At 44.7% G+C, this 18845-nt stretch overlaps 1 non-coding gene across 1 annotated transcript; it reads left to right on the forward strand.

Annotated features, from left to right (window-relative positions):
- Window positions 1–7965: 7965 nt before the first annotated feature.
- Window positions 7966–8087, forward strand: LOC111826638. Its single transcript, XR_002829992.1, has one exon. It is a non-coding gene; the product is annotated as a small nucleolar RNA SNORA26 (small nucleolar RNA).
- The last annotated feature ends 10758 nt before the right edge of the window (window positions 8088–18845 follow it).

Genomic DNA, 18845 nt, shown 5'->3' on the forward strand with positions numbered 1-18845 from the left:
TCGTGGCTTACTCATTTGCTTATCAGTCCATTTTTCCATTAATCTCTGAAGTCCCTGAAAAAGTCAGCACTGATAGCATATAAGATGCAACTAAACAAATATTCATGTTTTTTGAACAAGCTCAGTTGTTTTTTAAAATGTTGCTGCTGCTTCCACTAATACCTAGCTTCTGTTTCTATGTTTCTGTGTGGTTACCTCTTATTGTTTTCATATATTAAACATTATCAGAGCCTCCCCTGACACTCCCCTGATGGGGCTCTGCTTGGTTAGTTCTTTTTAACCCCTCAGGGCTCAGGGATGTAGAGAAAGCAGGTGAGGCCAGCTCACCGTTCCCTGACAGCTGACACTGTGCCCCCATCGGGTCTGTTTCATGTCATAAGCAGGCAGAGTTTTCGCCTCAGGCTAGCGACACCTCGAAGGCTGCGGCTGCGGTGAAGCCTGTTTGTTTATGAGGAAAGTTTTTGCCTGGAGTGAAATATGGGCATCAGCTGTTGAATTCTTATGCAGCTGTAGACTGTACCGAGATCCAGGAACATTTTTGTGTTTTCAAAAATGCTCACAAAGGTGTTCTCTCCGTCTCTGAACGTAGCCAGGAAAATTTGTAAAGTTCTTCCCCAGATAAACTTGGCCACGCCTGTCACCTCCTAATAACCGATGGCAGGAGATATGGCCCATCCGAACTGAGCTTACAGATCGCACTCAACAAACTGTCCCTGGCTCAAGAACTCATTTCCAAGTCTCCTCCATTCACTTTGAAAATGTGACATCATATTTGCACAACTGCAGCAGTAACTAAGTAGTATTAATTGAGCACTTGTAATGTACCATGCTCAGGGCTAAGCACTTTATTTTTTTACAGTGCCAGTTTTAAATAGTTTTAAGACATCGTATTTTCTACTTTACAATTCAGTGCTTATAACGTGCCTTATTTCCTTTCCCTGTGCACATAGCCCATAGTCAAGAATTTAAAAAGCGCAGTTACCATACAGCAGCTCTACTTTTAAAACTGCCAAATTTGAATCCTCACTATTTTGTGTGGAACAATGCTAAATCTACACTCAAGGTTGGCCTAATCAAACTCTTCAATGGTGGGCCCAGAGGAGGTACCACCAGATAGAGGGGCCCCTCCCCCAGGGTAGCCCCCGGGCACCCCCTGACAGGCCTCCTGCACTCTGTTACAGCTTAGTAATGATGGGGTTGCAGACTTTTTCCAACTCTTTCTGCTGGTGTTCAAATTCTTCCTTCTCTGAAGTCTGGTTCTTATCAAGCCAGTTGATTTCATTGCACTTCTCAAGAATCTTCCATTTGTTCTCATTATTGATCTTGTATTAAATGTGTGAATGTCATGAATGACACCAAAACAGAGATGCCCTGAAAAAGGCATTGAGGAAAAGGGAAAGTTTTCCAAACTGTGTCTTTCTAAGCTTTCACTCTTTAAATTTATGCCATTGTAACACCATTAATCAGGAAATTCATTCACAAAGCGTTGTGGGAAGTTCTTGAATGAATGTTCTTATTGTCTCACTCTTGGACATGTTGGTTTCTCTAAGCAGAGAAAGTATCTCACCTGAGATGCACCATCTTTTGGGGTGGCTGCAGAAAGGTCCATCTTTGGACCAGCATCTAAAACTAAGTGGGAAGTCCCCACAGGAGAGGCAGGCTTAGCATTTTTCCTGGGCCTTGGCCTTGAAGAACTACAAATGTGAGGGAAACCAAGTGCTGGATTATGACATCAGGAGGAGAGAAGGTGCCCTCCACGTGGAGGCAGTGTAGGAGCTGGGACTGTGGGACACGGGACCCATTGGAATGGCACAGACCACCCAGGGTGACACAAGGGACCTGGATTGTGTGAGCTAAACTTTTTATGCCTCTAGTATCATCTTCATTTATAGTCTACTAGAGGCCCCGTGCACAAATTCGTGCACCAGTGGGGTCCTTCAGCCTGGCCTGCAGGGTCAGGCCGAAACCAGCTCTCCGACATCCCCCGAGGGGCCCCAGATTGTGAGAGGGCACAGGCCAGGCCGAGGGACCCCACCGGTGCATGATCAGGGCTTGGGAGAGATGCGGGAGGTTGGCCAGCTGGGGAGGAACCGCGGGAGGGCTCCAGGGCATGTCCAGCCCGTCTCGCTCAGTCCCGATCGGCCAGACCCCAGCAGCAAGCTCACCTACCGGTCACAGTGTCTTCCTCCTGGTGGTCAGTGAATGTCATAGCGACTGGTCAACCAGTCGACTGCCCCCTGGTGGTCAGTGCACGTCATAGCGAGCGGTTGAGCAGCCTCAGCATATCATTAACATATTACTTTTTGATTGGTTGAACGGCTGACCGGACAATGGGACACTTAGCATATTAGGCTTTTATTATATAGGATGTTCTTTCTTAGAGTTAGATAAAAATCCTCTCGAAAATGCCAGTTTGTCCAAGTTCTGTTGAGGGGAACCAAAAAAAGAGGTTTGTATCTGTTTGTGGGCCTGTTTTCAAGTTTAATCCCCCCACCCTGGGAGCCAGGCCCAGTGGTAGCAGTGGCCATTCTAGCATAAGTGCTCCAAGGGAAAACCAAGCCATAGCCTCTCCACACTTCCCCACCTGACAGGCCCCTCAGCCCTGGAAGAGAGACCTCCACATGCTTGGCCCACAGGAGCACCATCGGTTACCCCATCCCCACCCCCAGCTCTACCCACAGTGTTCCTGAAAGCAGCAAAGGACCCAGGACTGTTAACAGCTGGCCTCCGGCAACATTCTCAATCCAGTGCGTAAATCTGAGCTCCCTGGCTCACTTCTTCCCCCTGCGGATCTCTAGCTTGCTATTACACGTCCTTTTTTCTTGGGAGTCTATCTACTCAAACAAAAACAGCCAGACAAGCCTGAGAGCTGGAACCTCAATGCTGCCCTTGGGACTCTGACTACAGAGCCTGGGAGGGACATCTTGGAAGGACTGGTGGACAAGGGCTTGGCTTCCGGGTACCACTAATATCACTGGCTGAACAATTTCCCAGTGGCAGGAAAAAAAGAAACACTAACCTTCAGAGCCGCTGTGGTCTGGCTGAGTATGCAGAGCAGTGGGTGGGGAGCCCAGACCACAGCAGGAGCCCTGGGGCCTCCCGTTTTTTGAAATCCAAGTCTTGACTACTATTCTAAAAATAGGAGCTGATAGCCAAAGGGCTCCCCAGTGAAAGAGAGATTTAATTTAGATAGAACACGCAGAAGGAAGCGTGAAATCTGAACAGACAGCAGATAAAGGGCTAGTATGCTTCTTTCAATACGTGACCCAGAATTTAAATGAGAGACAGTGATCTCAAACATTCACGATTATTAAAGTCAGTCATCGGCATCCCTAACCACAGAGTGCTCACTGCTGGAGGGCTGCTGCCTCCACTGCGGTGAAGAGCCTGACTCTTGAGCTGTAGGTGAATGGACAAGAGCTACCAAGGGCCAAGAGAAGCCTGGGAATGATTCTTCCAGCACTAGGATGACAATGAGGATGCTCATCAAAGTGGTTTGTTGGTTTGAGTCATGGGCATAACTGGCTGGATATGGCTCCTCAATGATAGCTTCATTTGGGGTAGCCTGCCCTCCACCTCTCTATCCCACTTATTACATTTTATTACATGCTTTTCCATTTTATTGTATTCTTATCAGATTCACTCCCAGTAATAATAAAACACAACAGTTACTATCACTATGTTGCAAGCCCAATGCCAAGCACTTTAGATGAATTTCCTCACTAAGCATCATGCCAACTCAGTGAAGTAGGTGTTTCATTATTGTCTCCTTTTTAAAGATGGCGAGTCTGAAGTTCAGGGACTTTAGGTCACTAGCCCCAGAGCTGGGATTCAAACCCATGGCCACCTGACTTTTGGATTTAAGTTCTGATGCAATACCACCTCGCTAGACTGTAAGCACAAAGGCAGGATCAGTGCCATTCATTCATTTATGCAACAAGGTTTATTGAACAACTACTACAGACTCTTCTGAGCTATTTGAAGTTCCAGGAGTATAGTAAACAGGCAAGTTTCCTCTTTGAAAAAGCTAACATTCTAGAGATTAGAAAACAAACAAGAAACAAGTAACCAGTAAATAAAAAGTTAAGTCATAAGTGGTAAGGTTTCAATAGGCAAAGCACATAAGCTGGCTAGAGAATGACAGTGCAGGTGTGTGGCCCCCAGAGAGAGTGCAGCTTCAGTCTGGGTGATTGGGGAGGACCCCTCTTAGGGGGTAACCTCTGAGCTGAGACCTGCAAGATAAGGAAGAGAGTCCTAGCGAAAGGCCCCAGGCATGTTCAAGAACTAGAAAGGAGTGTGGCTGGAGTGAAATAAACCAGGAGAGTCTATCTGATGCCAGAGGTGAGATTTTATTTTCATTGTAATAAAAAGCCAACACTGTCTCCTTCACCACTGAATCCAGAGAACTTAGTGATGTGTTTAAGGTACATGTAATAGTCACTGAATAAAATGCTTGTTACCTAAAGGAGTGAAAGAGTGAACTACATCCAGTTTCCAGCTCTAAGGAAGAAGGTACAGAACTGTGTATCCTGCATGGGACTGAGACCCTGACACTGACCCAGGTGCACACGGAGGGCAGGGCCTGGTGGTTAGAAACCCGAGAATGGAGAACTGCACATTGAAGGCCATTCCCACTTTGTTGCACATCTACAATACAAGGAGTAGGAGATGGGAGGGCCATTACTGTGTGTGTGTGTGTGTGTGTGTGTGTGTGTGTGTGTGTGTGTGTGTGTGGTGCCCCTACTCACAATCTGCACAATAGCTTTCCTTTTGGGCCGTGTGTACAATCCTCTTTAATCTCTGGAGGACAGAATGCATGTCAATTCGGAGGAGGCATTCCCTTGGGACTGCAGTCCTCATTTCTGGTGACAGGTTCTTAAGAGTCATGTTTGCTACTTCTGAGGGACCCAAGTATGAGCAGGAAGGGAAGTTGGCAAAGAAGCACACCAGCCTCCCCAAGGACGGGGCGGGGCGTGATGGGCTTAAGCCAGTCTGTACCTAACACTGTTTGCCTGACTCTCCTGTGATATGCCACCTGATGAGACAGATTATCTGATTATCTCCAAGCCCCAGATTCACCGTAGGAAGTAAGCATGCAGGCCACTTCAAATACCGGTCCTTGCCTGGCACATTCTTATTTTGCCAAGATATTTTACCAGCCTACCCACATATTGCATCTCTCCCTCCAAATGCTCAAAAGATAGCACATAGACAAGTACATACTCTTCTGAGGGTGAGCCCAAAGTGCCACTGTGAACTGCGTGAACTTTGACCTCCATGCTCTACATCCTCACCATTTTTTCCTACCATGCTCACCACCACCACCACCACCGCCAGTGACCCATGCTGCTGCAGGAGCAGGGTAGGGAGGCAGTGTTGTTTGGAAGCAGACCTGGTTTTGAATTGCAGTTTTACTACTGTTAGCAGTGTGGCCTTAGTCAAGCTACCCACCCTCCGTGTGCCTCAGTGAGCCAATCTGGAAATGTAAGAGAATAGTGTGGAGTATATTAAAATGCAAAAAGCACTGGAGCACCTAGCTCTATATCGGGCATACATTCCATGTTCATCCTGTCCTTCTCCTCACTCCCCTGGACCAAAGGTCCATTCCCTTGTCCCTAAGGACACTGCCCAACACTGAGGGAAGATGCTCACAAACTCATTCTCCCAGAAATGCTAATATCCAATCACAGTTTTATGTATTTCTCCTCCTAGTGGTATTTGAGCTCCAATCAGCAAGGTTGACTCCACAGCAATTCCTAGTTCAGGGATTTCATGTCGTGTGGCCACATTGGCAGGAGTAAGAGAGCCCCCCCCTAAGCACAGCACACCAGCCTGTGCCAGCCCATGAGTCAGCAAACCGGGTATCTGTGAGTTTACCATGCCCTTGGCCCCACTTCCACATGGTATCACCATAGTTCATTCCAACAAGAGGCTAATGAGGAAAAAACGCATAAAGCTTTGAGGAAAAAAAAAACTTATACAAAGCAAACTTTTATTAACTCTAGGAGATAGATAAAAAATTCATTAATTTTTCACTTGAATTTTGAGTCAGATTCACTTGAATGCTGACTTTGATAAACGTTTGACAGTCCAGTCTGCTTTCAATAGCTAACTAGCTGGGATAGGCACTCTTTCAAGTCTCTCTGCTTTCACATCTCTTCTTCACTCTACCTGGAGAGCTCTGATCACTCCTTCTGCACCTGGCAAAATCCTACTCATCTCTGAAGGCCTAGCTCAAATGCCATCTTCTCTGTAAAACTTTTCAAGATCTATATCCAACCATCCTGCAAAATTAGGCACACAATTCTTTATCTCTCAGTGTTTTGTTCCTACCTTTGGAATAAGGTTGGCCACCACGATTCCCACATCACATTGTAGTACAATGGGTGGTTTGTGCTCTGTCTCCCACACCAGACAGAGCAATGACAGGGCAAGAGCCCGGTTTAATCCCCTTTGTACCCCTGGTATCATGCACTGTGCCTGGCATACTGTGTGCCCTCAGTCAATGTTGGTGGAATTGAATTCGTTAACATTGGGGGAAGTACTGACTCTCCTCAAGCCTCAGTTTCCTCCTTTATAACAGATGACAAAGATAACAAAAGGTCAGTGTTCAGATTCAATGTCATATGTGAAATACTGTCTTGTACCCAACATAGACCCTTATATATAATTAGCTCAATAGGAGTTGATCAAATTCATCCTTTCAGTAAAAAATATTTAGATATTGTGTGCCCAGTGCATCTCAGTAGACAGACTAGGCAATGACCCTGATCACATGAAATTTATGTATCAGAGGAAAAAAGGTGCCTAGAAAGCAAATAAATAAACCTGAGATATTCGTGATAAGCACTTTGTACAAAATTAAACAGGACAATACATAAAGTTATCTGGGTAAGGGAGCTAGTAGGAAGGCTTCTCAGAAGAGGTCCTGTTTAAGCTGGAGTTCACATGAACAAAAGGAACCCTGTGAAGATCTGGGAGAAGAGCACTCTGGGCTTGGCAATAGCAAGTGCAAAGGCCCTGCGGCAGGTACAAGATAGAAGAATTTAGAAGAGAAAAATGAAGTCAGTATGATGGCAGCATGTTGATTTAAGGGAGGAACGAAGGAGATGCATTTGGAGATGTAGGCAAGGGGTAGATTAATTGGGGACCTAATAGACAGAGCACAAACCACTCATTGTACTACAGTTTACTGAGGGCACACAGTATGCCAGGCACAGTGCATGATACCAGGGGTACAAAGGGGATTAAACCGGGCTCTTGCCCTGTCATTGCTCTGTCTGGTGTGGGAGACAGAGCACAAACCACCCATTGTACTACAATAGATTCAGGAATTCATATTTTATTCACAGTGTAATGAAAAAACTATTTAGAGATACTTAATCTGGACAGTGACATGAAATAATTTGTTTTTAAAAGTTTACTCAATGATTGTTTAAAGAATGAGTTGTAGGAGCAAGAGTGGAGGCAGGGAGACCAGTTACTCCTATCTGTAGCATAGGAAGGAGATGCTGACGGAAGATGGAGAGGAGAGGATCTGAATACCTTTCAGAGACAGAGCCAAGGGACTTGCTGATGAAAAATGAGGGAGCATGAGAAATCAAGCATTATGAAGAGATTCTGACTTAATTTTCTGGTGAGATTAAATTGCAAAGTACATAAAATATTTTAAAACAATTAGTTGTAGGTGTACTTTTCCATATTTTTTTCTGGCTAAGTACAATGAAAAACTCTGGACATGATGGCTGGTGTGACTCAGCTGTTGAGCATCAATGTATGAACCAGGAAGTCGAGGTTTGATTCCCCATCAGGGCACATGCCCGGGTTTCGGGCTGATCCCCAATGTGGGGCATGCAGGAGGCAGCTGATCAATGATTCTTTCTCATCATTGATGTTTCTAGCTCTCTCTCCCTCTCCCCCTTCTTCTCTGAAAACAATAAAAAATCTATTTTATTGCCCTTTCCTGTGCCCTTTTAAGGTTGACTCAGTGCCTTAAGAGGCTAACACAGAAAGGTAAAGCTAGTCTCCATAAAACCCAAAGAAGAGATGGTAAAACTCCTCTTTGGATCCTGTCTGGAGTCACAGCTGGGAAAAAAATCTATTTTAAAAAAACCTCTGGAAATTATTTATAAATCAAATAGAAGACAGCCTAGCCCAGTGATGGTGAACCTATGACACGCGTGTCAGAGGTGACACATGAACTCATTTTTTTGGTTGATTTTTCTTTGTTAAATGGCATTTACATATATAAAATAAATATCAAAAATATAAGTCTTTGTTTTACTATGGTTGCAAATATCAAAAAATTTCTATATGTGACACGGCACCAGAGTTAAGTTAGGGTTTTTCAAAATGCTGACATGCCGAGCTCAAATGGTTCGCCATCACTGGCCTAGCCAGTGTGACTCAGTGGTTGAGCATTGACCCATGGACCAGGAGGTCATGGTTCAATTCCTAGTCAGGGCACATGCCCAGGTTACGGACTCTGTCCCCAGGAGCAGGTATGCAGGAAGCAGCTGATTGATGATTCTCTCTCATTGATGTTTCTATCTCTATCTAATATATATATATGAAAACTGAAAAGTAGAGAGAAAGAGGTAGATTAATTAGGGACTTTGGGACTCAAAGAACAGAGCAATGAATACCTTTGGGTTGTCTTTTTGCCTCATATATGCCAAACTGAAGAGACCAGCAGCCTGGAAATACCAATGGGTACATATGAAAAAAGCCCCCCAAAAGTCTGCTCTCTCTAGCCAAAGGACCAGGAAAGGAGCAAGACAGAATCTTTCAAATAATAGCTGTTCTACTCCAGACAAATATCACAGAAAATCTATGGCTCCACTATCATTTACATCAGCAAAGGCCAAGTAGGAAGCCTAGGCTCCCACATGCACGGGGCTCTAATAAAGAGCTCCAACACCCAAAGGGGTGAATGTAAATGAAGCCAAGTAGGGAGCCAGGAATTTTATCCCCTTACTAGAGGCCCAGTGCATGAGATTTGTGCACTCTGGAGGGGTTTCTCAGCCGAGCCTGCACCCTCTCACAGTCCAGGAGCCCTCAGGGGATGTCCGACTGCTGCCATAGGCCCGCTCCCAGTCAGCCGGCAGTCAGACATCCTTAGTGCTGGCTGAGTGGTGCTACCCCTGTGGGACTGCACTGACCACCAGGGGGCAGCTCCTGCGTTGAGCCCTGGTGGTCAGTGCGCATCATAGCGACTGGTCATTCTGCCATTTGGTCGATTTGTATATTAGCCTTTTATTATATAGGATGATATCAATTGGACAACTGGACTTCTATCCCCACCCAGCAGTAATGAGATGTCCATCTCCTTCCCTGGTGTCAAAGGAGGCCTAATGGAGAGTCAGGACTTTATAACATTGTCTGACATGGTTCTAAATGGATGTAGATAAAATGTTTAAGACATAAGTAGGGGAGAGTCAAGGGACATAAAGAGAGGTAAGGTTTCTATACATCACTCAAACTGGTAAAATAACACCACCAGTGGATTGTGATAAGTTATGTATAGATAATGTAAAACTAAGAGCAACCAATAAAAATGCTATATTAAAAGATACACTTTTTAAAAAGAGATAGATGAATCAGAGTGGAATTTTAAAATATGTTTCAATAACATATAGAAAGGCAAGGAAAAGAAGACATATGAAAATGGCTGACATATCCTAACATATCAATAATTACATTAAATATAAATAGCCTAACTATACAAATTAAAAGACAGAGATCAGCAGGTTGGAATAGTCAGACTTACCTATCTGCTGTCTACAAGAAACTTTTATTAAATATATTTTATTGATTTTTTTACAGAGAGGAAGGGAGAGGGATAGAGAGCCAGAAACATCGATGAGCGAGAAACATCGATCAGCCGCCTCTTGCACGCCCCCTACTGGGGATGTGCCCGCAGCCAAGGTACATGCCCTTGACCGGAATCGAACCTGGGACCCTTGAGTCCGCAGGCCAACACTTTATCCACTTTGCCAAACCGGTTAGGGCTACAAGAAACTTTTAATATGATGATACAAGAAGGTTGAAAGTAAAATGATGGAAAAAGGCATATCATGCAAGCATTAATCAAAGGAAAGCAGGAGTGGCTATGTTAATATTAAGTAAAGTAGACTTCAAAACAAAGAAAATTACTAGAAACAAAAAGGGACATTACATAATGACAAAGGGATCAGTATATTAGGAAGATACAGCACCAAATGTGTATGCACCAAACAGCAGAGCTGCAAAGTATGGGGAGCAAAAACTGATAGCACTGAAATGAGAAATAGGCAAATCCACAGTTATAGTTGGAGACTTGAACAGTCCTCTCTCAACAACTGATAGAACAACTAGACAAAAAATTAGCAAAGTACAGAAGAACTCAACACCATCAACCAATGGGTTGGCATTCATAAAACACTCCACTCACAACAGTAGAATCCATAGTTTTTTCAAGTATTCACAAATCATACACCACATCCTGGGCCTTAAAACAAATTTCAATAAATTTAAAACTATTGAAATTATTATTTCAAGGATAAGAAAATACTACAAACAATCTATATACTCCCATCTGACAACTTAGAAGAAATTGATCAATATCTCACCAAAAACACAAACTACTATTATTATTCAACTAGAGGCCCAGTGCATGACATTTGTGCACTGGAGGGGGGTCCCTCAGCCCAGCCTGTGCCCTCTCGCAGTGCGGGACCCCCCTGAGGGGTCCTTAGCACTGCTGAGGAGGCAGGGGAGGCTCCTACCACCACCGCTGCACTTGCCAGCTGTGAGCACAGCTTCTGGCTGAGCAGTGCTCCCCCAGTGCTCCTCCTATGTTGAGCGTCTGCCCCCTGGTGGTCAGTGCACATCATAGCTATCAGTCATTCCACCGTTCAGTCAATTTGCATATTAGCCTTTTATTATTATTCAACTAGAGGCCCGGTGAACAAAAATTTGTGCACTCGGGGGGGGGGGTGTCCCTCAGCCTGGCCTGTGCCCTCTCGCAGTCTGGGACCCTTGGGGGATGACCACTTGCTGGCTTAGGCCTGCTCCCCAGGGGATTAGGCCTAAGATGGCCATCAGACATCCCTCTGGCAGCCCGGCAGCCCTCGGGGGATGTCCACTTGCCAGCGGGGAGCAGACCTAAGCTGCAGTCGGACATCCTTAGTGCTGCTGAGGAGGCAGGAGAGGCTCCCACCACCACTGCTGTACTGGCAACCATCAGCCTGACTTGTGGCTGAGCAGAGCTCCCCCATGTGAGAACGCACTGACCACCAGAGGGCAGCTCCTGCATTGAGCGTCTGCCCCCTGGTGGTCAGTGTGTGTCATAGTGACCAGTCATTCCCAGTCTTTCTGCTGTTAGGGTCAGTTTGCATATTACCCTTTTACTATATAGGATAGAGGCCTGGTGCACGAGTGGGGGCCGGCTGGTTTGCCTTGAAGGGTGTCCCGGATCAGGGTGGGTGTCCCGCTTGGGTGCCTGGCCAGCCTGGGTGAGGGGCTGATGGCTGTTTTCAGGCTGGCCACACCCCCTTTAGGGTGGGGGTCCCCACTGGGGTGCCTGGCCAGTCTGGGTGAGGGGCTGAGGGCCGTTTCCAGGCTGGCAGGCAACTGAAGCTCCCAGCCTCTCCTTTTTTTCTTTTTTTTTTATTCTGGGATTTATTTACCTTCTATAATTGAAACATTGTTGCCGTCACTGGCGCTCCCAGCTCTGAGGCCCTGGCGGGCTGAAAGCAGGTATCTGGTGTTTGTTTAGCTTCTATAATTGAAACATTGTTGCTTCCAGAGCTCAGAGCCAGGCCGTGGCAGGCGGGGAACCTTGGCTTCCTCCATCACTGGAGCAAGCAAGCCTCCTGCTCGCTTCAGCTGCGTGGCTGCTGGCTGCCATCTTTGTTGGCAGTTAATTTGCATATCGCTCTGATTAGCCAATGGGAAGCATAGCGGAGGTACAGTTAATTACCCTTTTTGTCTTTTATTAGATAGGATATGAAATAATTTGATAATATTTAAAATTTGTAATTTAAAAGCTGCACACTGCCTCCAAATCTCTAGGCCTTGGCCCTGGCCAGTGTGGCTCAGTTGGTTAGAGAATCATCCCATACACTGAAAGGTCTTGGGTTCATACCCAGGTTGCAGGTTCCATCCCCGGTCAAGATGTGTACAAGAGGCAATCAATTGATGTTTCTCTCTCTCTCTCTCTCTCTCTCTCTCTCTCTCTCTCTCTCTCTCTCTCTCCCCCCTCTCTCTCTCCTTCTCCTTCTCCTCCTTCTCCTCCTTCTCCTCCTCCTCCTGCTCTGCCTCCTCCTCCCTAAAAACATATCCTTGGGTGAGGATTGAAAAATAAATCTGTAGACCCAGATTGTTTTACTGGAGAATTTGATCTAATGTTTGAAGAATTAGTAGCAATCGTAAACAATCTCTCCCAGAAAATAGGAGATAACATTTCCCAATTCATTTTATGAAGCCAATATTACTCTTGCACCCAAACCAGACACCAACAGTATCAAAGAAGAAAACCACAAACCAGTATCCCTCATGCATATAGATGTAAAAAAAAAGTCCATAACAAAACATTAGCAAACATAATTCAGCATTATATAAAAAATTCTAAATCATGACCTAGTAGGGTTTATTCTGGGGATGCAATCCTAGATTAATATTTGAATATCAATCAATGTAATCCACCATATTAAAAAGCTAATGAAAAAATATAATCTTATCATGTACGGAAAAAGCTTTTGAAAATTTAGCATCCATTCTTGATTTAAAAAAAAAAAACACTCTCAGAAAAATAAAGATAGAAGGAACTTTCCTCAACTTGATAAAGAACAAACAAACAAACAACAAAAAACTGCAACCAGCATTATACTTAATGGTGAGAGACTGCTTGAGACTGGGAACAAGGCAAGGATGTGCACTCTCACCACTCTTATTCAGCATAATATTGGAAGATCTGGCCAGTACAATTTTCACAAAAATTAACTCAAAATAAATCATAGATCTAAAGTAGAACACAAAACTTCTAACACTGAAATGCAAAGAGAAACGAAAATAAAAAGACAATATTCAAGAACTGTGGGATGATTACAAAAGTTTCAACAAACATGTAATAGGAATATCAGAAGAAAGAATAGAATGAGAGAAATATTTGAAGGAATAATAACTGAGAATGTCCCAAAATTAATGACAGACACCTACCCATTATACTGGTTTCCCCAGTCCAGAGCCTCTCCAGGGTCCCAGAATGTAGATAGCTTCTGTGTTGGTTTGCTAGGGCTGCCACAGCCAAGGACCACAGACTGTTGGCTCAGACAATAGAAGTTCATTTTCCACAGTTCTGGGGGCTAGAAGTCAGATCCAGGTCCAGCAGGGTTGGTTTCTTCTGGACTCCTTGGCTTATAGATGGCCCTTTTTCCCATCTTCATGTGGTCTTCTCTGTGTGTGTCCTAATCTGTCTTATAAGGACAACAATCATATTGTATTAGGGTCTTCATAATTACCTCTTTAAGGACCCTACCTCCAAAAACACATTCTGAGATGTGGGGAGTTAGGACTTCAACATATGAATTTTGGGATCGAGTACAATTCAATCTGTAACACCTTCCTTATGCTCCTTCATGCAAATCCTTTCTATAACTCCCTTTACCTTCATCGTTCCAAAATTTGTTAGTATCTCATTTCCTAATGTCCTGTTTCCTTTTGGCTGTTTATGGTTTATTCATTTTTAATCCTTTGCTAGGATTTTACTAGAGGGAGAGAAATGAATGTGCTCAATCCCCCCTTTATCCAGAAGCCCCTAACCATCCTTTAAACTACCAGCTCCCTCTGAGAAGTCCTCTTACCAACAAAGACCATAGTAATCTCTCATTTCTCTTAAATCCTAATTCATTGAACATATAGCTGCCTTCTGTTTCATTTTTATTAGCCTTTGAGTTAACATATTTCTATTTTACCCACTGAATATCCAGTACAGTGTTGTGGTCACTATTTGATTGATAAAAATAAGCATTTATCAGTTTTTTAATTGTTTTAATGTAGTAGGTCCATGAACACATTACATCATGATTTCACAATGTACCACCCTATTATACAGCACCTTACAGGAGAAGGAGGTACAAGATTTCACATCCAAATCCGAAAACGGAAGGCACACTGCCACCTTCTGATCAAAGCTAAAAATGCAGCCCTTAAAAGGACAATAATACAGCTCCAAGTTGTCAAAAGCAAGCCTAAGAAAATTACACAAATGAGACTCTGATTTCCTTCTAACAAATGTCAGAGGTCGTGTAACTAAAATCGATATTGATCACTAGAGTAATGAAAAATTTAAACCTGAATTCAGGTGATGCACAGAAAGCTGACCTGTTAACAGGATCTTCCACGTTCGCTTAAGGAGCCTCATTCCCTTCTGTGATTTTCTGAATTTCCTTCAGGCCTGGGCTCAAAATTCTCTGGTGGTAAGTTTCTGCTTGATTGTTAGTGAAAACTTTGTTCTGCTCTGCTCTCTCAAATGCAGTGACAAATCCAGTGTGATGAGAAATGAGATGGCAACATGCAGTGGCCTCACCACCACGTTTCAGACCGCAGGGCCTGAGTTCAGACTCCACACCCAGTGTGGAGATTTGCCTGACTTACTCTGATGGCCCAAGGGAAACGAAAGGGAGGGGGTTAGGAAAAAGGGCAAAGTTCAGGTACCTAATGTAACAGACATGAAACAAACAAAAAATGTAAAGCCCCGTTTAGGGAATCACAGCATTTTTTCTGCGTTCTTGTGTGTTCACGGGACTCTGTCTTTGGGAAGACTCCCCATTGTTCTGGAAACACAATTTAAGTTTGGGTCAAGCACGTCTGAAGGAAGTGCCTGCCCTTTCTTCCAGGGAAGCCCTGCGAGCAGGAGCGATCCAAGGGCAGGGGCAGAGGCTGCGGACTGAGACGCTGCGGAGCTTCAGAGAAGTCATCTTCGCAGAGGGCAGTGACCTGGGCCGAGACTGCGGTTGGCTTCTGCTTCCTCTGGCTTCGGCCAGCTGGTAGAGTTCTGGACTTCCGGGGGTCCCGTGCAGAGCAGCAGTGGGCTCCAGGAGCACAGAAGCCTCTCCTCTTCTCCGTCCCATATGCTGTGATGAGGTCCTCAAGTATTCAGTTACCTTGTATCAGACTCTGCCTTCCTGTATGACCCGTGATAGGGGGGCTGACAGCGGGGCCTGTGCCCACACTTGGGGTTCAGCAGAGGGGCAGCAGCGGGGAGAGGAGGCTGGGAGGCGGCCAGGCAGGGAAGCCTGCAGCAGCAGCCCAGAGAGCTGACAAGGGGCAGTCAGGATGGATTTGTTGGTATCTCATTTCCTAATGTCCTGTTTCCTTTGGCTGTTTATGGTTTATTCATTTTTAATCCTTTACTAGGATTTTACTAGAGGGAGAGAAATAAATGTGCTCAATCCCCCATCTTTATCCAGAAACCCCTAGCCATCCTTTAAATTACCAGCCGGCCCTGCGCTCAGTGTTTCTGGGCCCCAGGGACACAGGAAGAAGGTGCAGGCCATGTTTTGGGCCAGCAGAGGGATGAATGACCCCTAGAGCAGGAGCCCTTGAGGATACCGACAGTTATATAAGTCAATCTGAATCTGGTGCTCTCTCTGGAGTCTGCATAATGGGGCTTCATCCTAGACCTGTCCCCAAGAGGTCTAGGATGGGTTTCAGGCACTGCAGCAGGCCAGAGGGGAGATGCCTTAGGCAAGAGGCCTCCTCCAGCACTTGGTGGTGGCTGTCTAATGCAGGGCTAGAGAAGAGGACACGGTCACGTCTATAACCAAGCAGGGCTTCACCACGGCCAGACTCCAGGATACTACTACTGCCCTGGGTTTTGAACTGAAGGCTCTTAGGGCTAAAATCAGGTCAGTAGCAGAGAACCAGATAGGCATGCCGGTTGTCTCAATTTATTGCTGGGTAAGCAATAGATGAGTCCTTTCCTTTCCTTTGATCCTCTCGTCATCCTAATAAGCTACCACCTGCCCCATGAGCAGTAACTAACCACAAAGAATTCAAGGATGTTTGGCACAAAAAGCTTGAGGCAGAGTATAAAGGAAAGGGTTGAACATGGTATAATCTTTGGAATAGCAAACCAAAGACCACAGAACGAGGACAACTTCTTGGTCTCAGCCTCACCTTGTGTCATTACAAACGCACTATTTCACTCTAGTTTCAAGCTCTGCCTTGACTTCATAGTTTATGCTCTGATGTTACATGCATATTCAATTATCCCAGTGAGAATAAATGCCCAAATCACCATATTATTTAAATGGACTCCACAAAGTAACCATCAAAACAATTTAAAGTAAACATCAAAACAATTTATTGATGACAGAAATGGGGAGGCAGGGAAAGTAGAAGAGAAGCAGGTATTTGTATGCCAGTAATTAAAACAGACCCAAGTATCCTATACAGACTCTTACATTTCCCACGACACACACACACGCACACACTATGTGCACATGCACACATATAACCATGCACCTCCTCCCTCTCAAAGGAAGAACATCTGCAGTCCTGACTGCACTTTTGTGACATCTCTTCCTCTCCAAAGTCCAGTCTGATACTCATTTCAGATGCAGGTCCCATGCACAAAAGCACTGGAGGAACTTCCCGCATGCACTCTAGTCCCTAGAAAGACCCTGACACACTACAAAAGGGGCCTCTGCTTGGAGGAGGCCGATGGGGCTTCTGATGTGGCCATGGCTGGGCACTGCCTTTAGGGTCCTCCCTGCCTTTGAGGTGACACTCCCCAGTGACCTCACAGCCTCCCTGTGCGACCAAGACACAGGGGTCAGGCAACTACACAGGTCAGAGTGAATCAGGCAGAACAGGGCCCAAAGAAACACAAATTCCTTTCTCATGTGCCAACTACCACCACAGTGACGGGCAGGGAGGCCTCCAGGACCTACCCGTGGTTGACTGAATGAACTACAGAACTCATACAAGACTGTCGGCCACACTCCCTCCTCTCACCATCTTCACTTCCCAGGTTTCAGTATTGGGCAACACAATCAAAGATTACACCTTCACGTTTGCTAGACATGCTGGCAGACTTCTATTGATACTGAACAGCCTTGCTAAGAAATTAAAATCACTTTCCCTTTGATTCTTATCGGTGTGCTTTCAGCCACATAGGTGCTATTTTCAAAAGATCCAGTGGGTGGCAGTAATACGAAAGAAATGCCAGCTGTCCTGCTTTTCTGTTACGACTAGTTCAACACTGACTATAGCACAGAAGAGCCCAAGTGCCTGTCAGACTAACCTCTGACTCCCAGCTTCGCAGGGCAACTTATCTCCCAGAGCCTGTTTCCAGGATTGAGATGATAGATGCAGACCCTGGTACAGCATCTAGCACACAACAGAGTGCATATAAATGGCAGCTATATTAATCACCAAGCCTGTTTGAACTACTGTGACCAGTAAGAGAGTTCCACATGAGAAATTCCATAGACAATTTCTATTCCCTTTAAAAGCAGTTTCGGGATGGGGAAAGGAACTATCTGAACACAATCCTGTAAAAGAAAAGAAAATTAATCCCCACTGATGATGAAAAGGTCTTCAATGTCCAGCCAAGTTCTTTGAGCCACACTTAAAAGGCTCTTCATCTGGATCCTTCATCTCTTTCTATAGGGCTTGAAGTCATTCATTCATGTATTCAACAAATATTTATTAACTTCATATTATGTGCCAGATAACAGGCTTTGGAAAGTCATCTCTTAAAAACACACTGCATGCTTGTAATCCCAACGATGTGAAGACTAATTCTGTCCCCATTGAATCCACTCATCATGTCATCCATGCACACAGCCTGTGGGACAACTCACTTCTTGCAGGACAGTGATGGTCTTTCTAACTTAATCTTGGGACACATGGTTTGACAAAGGCCTTTCTGACTTGAGGATTTAATTTTAAAGTCAGCAACATATATATACACCAGCCACTGTGCGAGTTGTTACGAATATAAAAATCAAAGCTACAGCCTCTGCCTTCCGGGATCTCAGAGTTAGTGGGGTAATCAGGCAAGAATAGCACCTATAGTGAAGAGTGACGAATGCAATGACAGAAGTCTGGACACAGGACACGAAACTCACCTGATGGGATCCAAGAAGGTAACCCCCAAGAGGAGACCAATTAGAAGAATATGGCAGAGCGTAGGAACTAAATAATGAACATTTGAACTAATTATAATGGAAAACAAGTTAACATTAAACAATTTTTAATGCAAATTCTAAAGCAAATCTTGGCCTAGGCTAGTTTTGCTTAGTGGTTAGAGTGTCAGCCTGCAAACAAAAGGGTCACAGGTTGAATTCCCAGTCAAGGGCACTGTAACTTGGTTGCAGGTTCCCTAGCCCCGGTTGGGGTGCATGTGGGAGGCAACCAATCAATGAGTCTCTCTCACGTCGATGTGTGTCTGTGTCTCTCTCCCCCCTCCTACTCCCTCCCTCCCACTCTCTCTAGAAATCAAAGGAAAAAATATATTCAAGTGAGACTTTTTTAAAAAATAAAAAAATAAAGCAAATCTTGGGATTCATACTTCTTCAGGCTAGTCCCTATCCAGACAACACAACATGAATAATACAACTGGAGTAGTCCAAATAGCTGTAGATTAAGTTAGAAGACAGCATGCTCTGAACCCACTCTGCTATTTTTAAACTCTGTAATCATGGAAACACTGACTCTGAATCTCCTTTTCTTATGTTAAAAATGGCAGTAACACTACCTGCCTTGACTACTTGTAAGTTTCTTCTAAGGATCACATAAGAAAGATCCTATATAATAAAAGCCTAAGTGTTCAGTCGTCCGGTCATCCGTTCAAC

This window comes from Myotis lucifugus, unplaced genomic scaffold (assembly GCF_000147115.1).
Source record: "Myotis lucifugus unplaced genomic scaffold, Myoluc2.0 scaffold_91, whole genome shotgun sequence".
NCBI classification, from domain to species: domain Eukaryota; kingdom Metazoa; phylum Chordata; class Mammalia; order Chiroptera; family Vespertilionidae; genus Myotis; species Myotis lucifugus.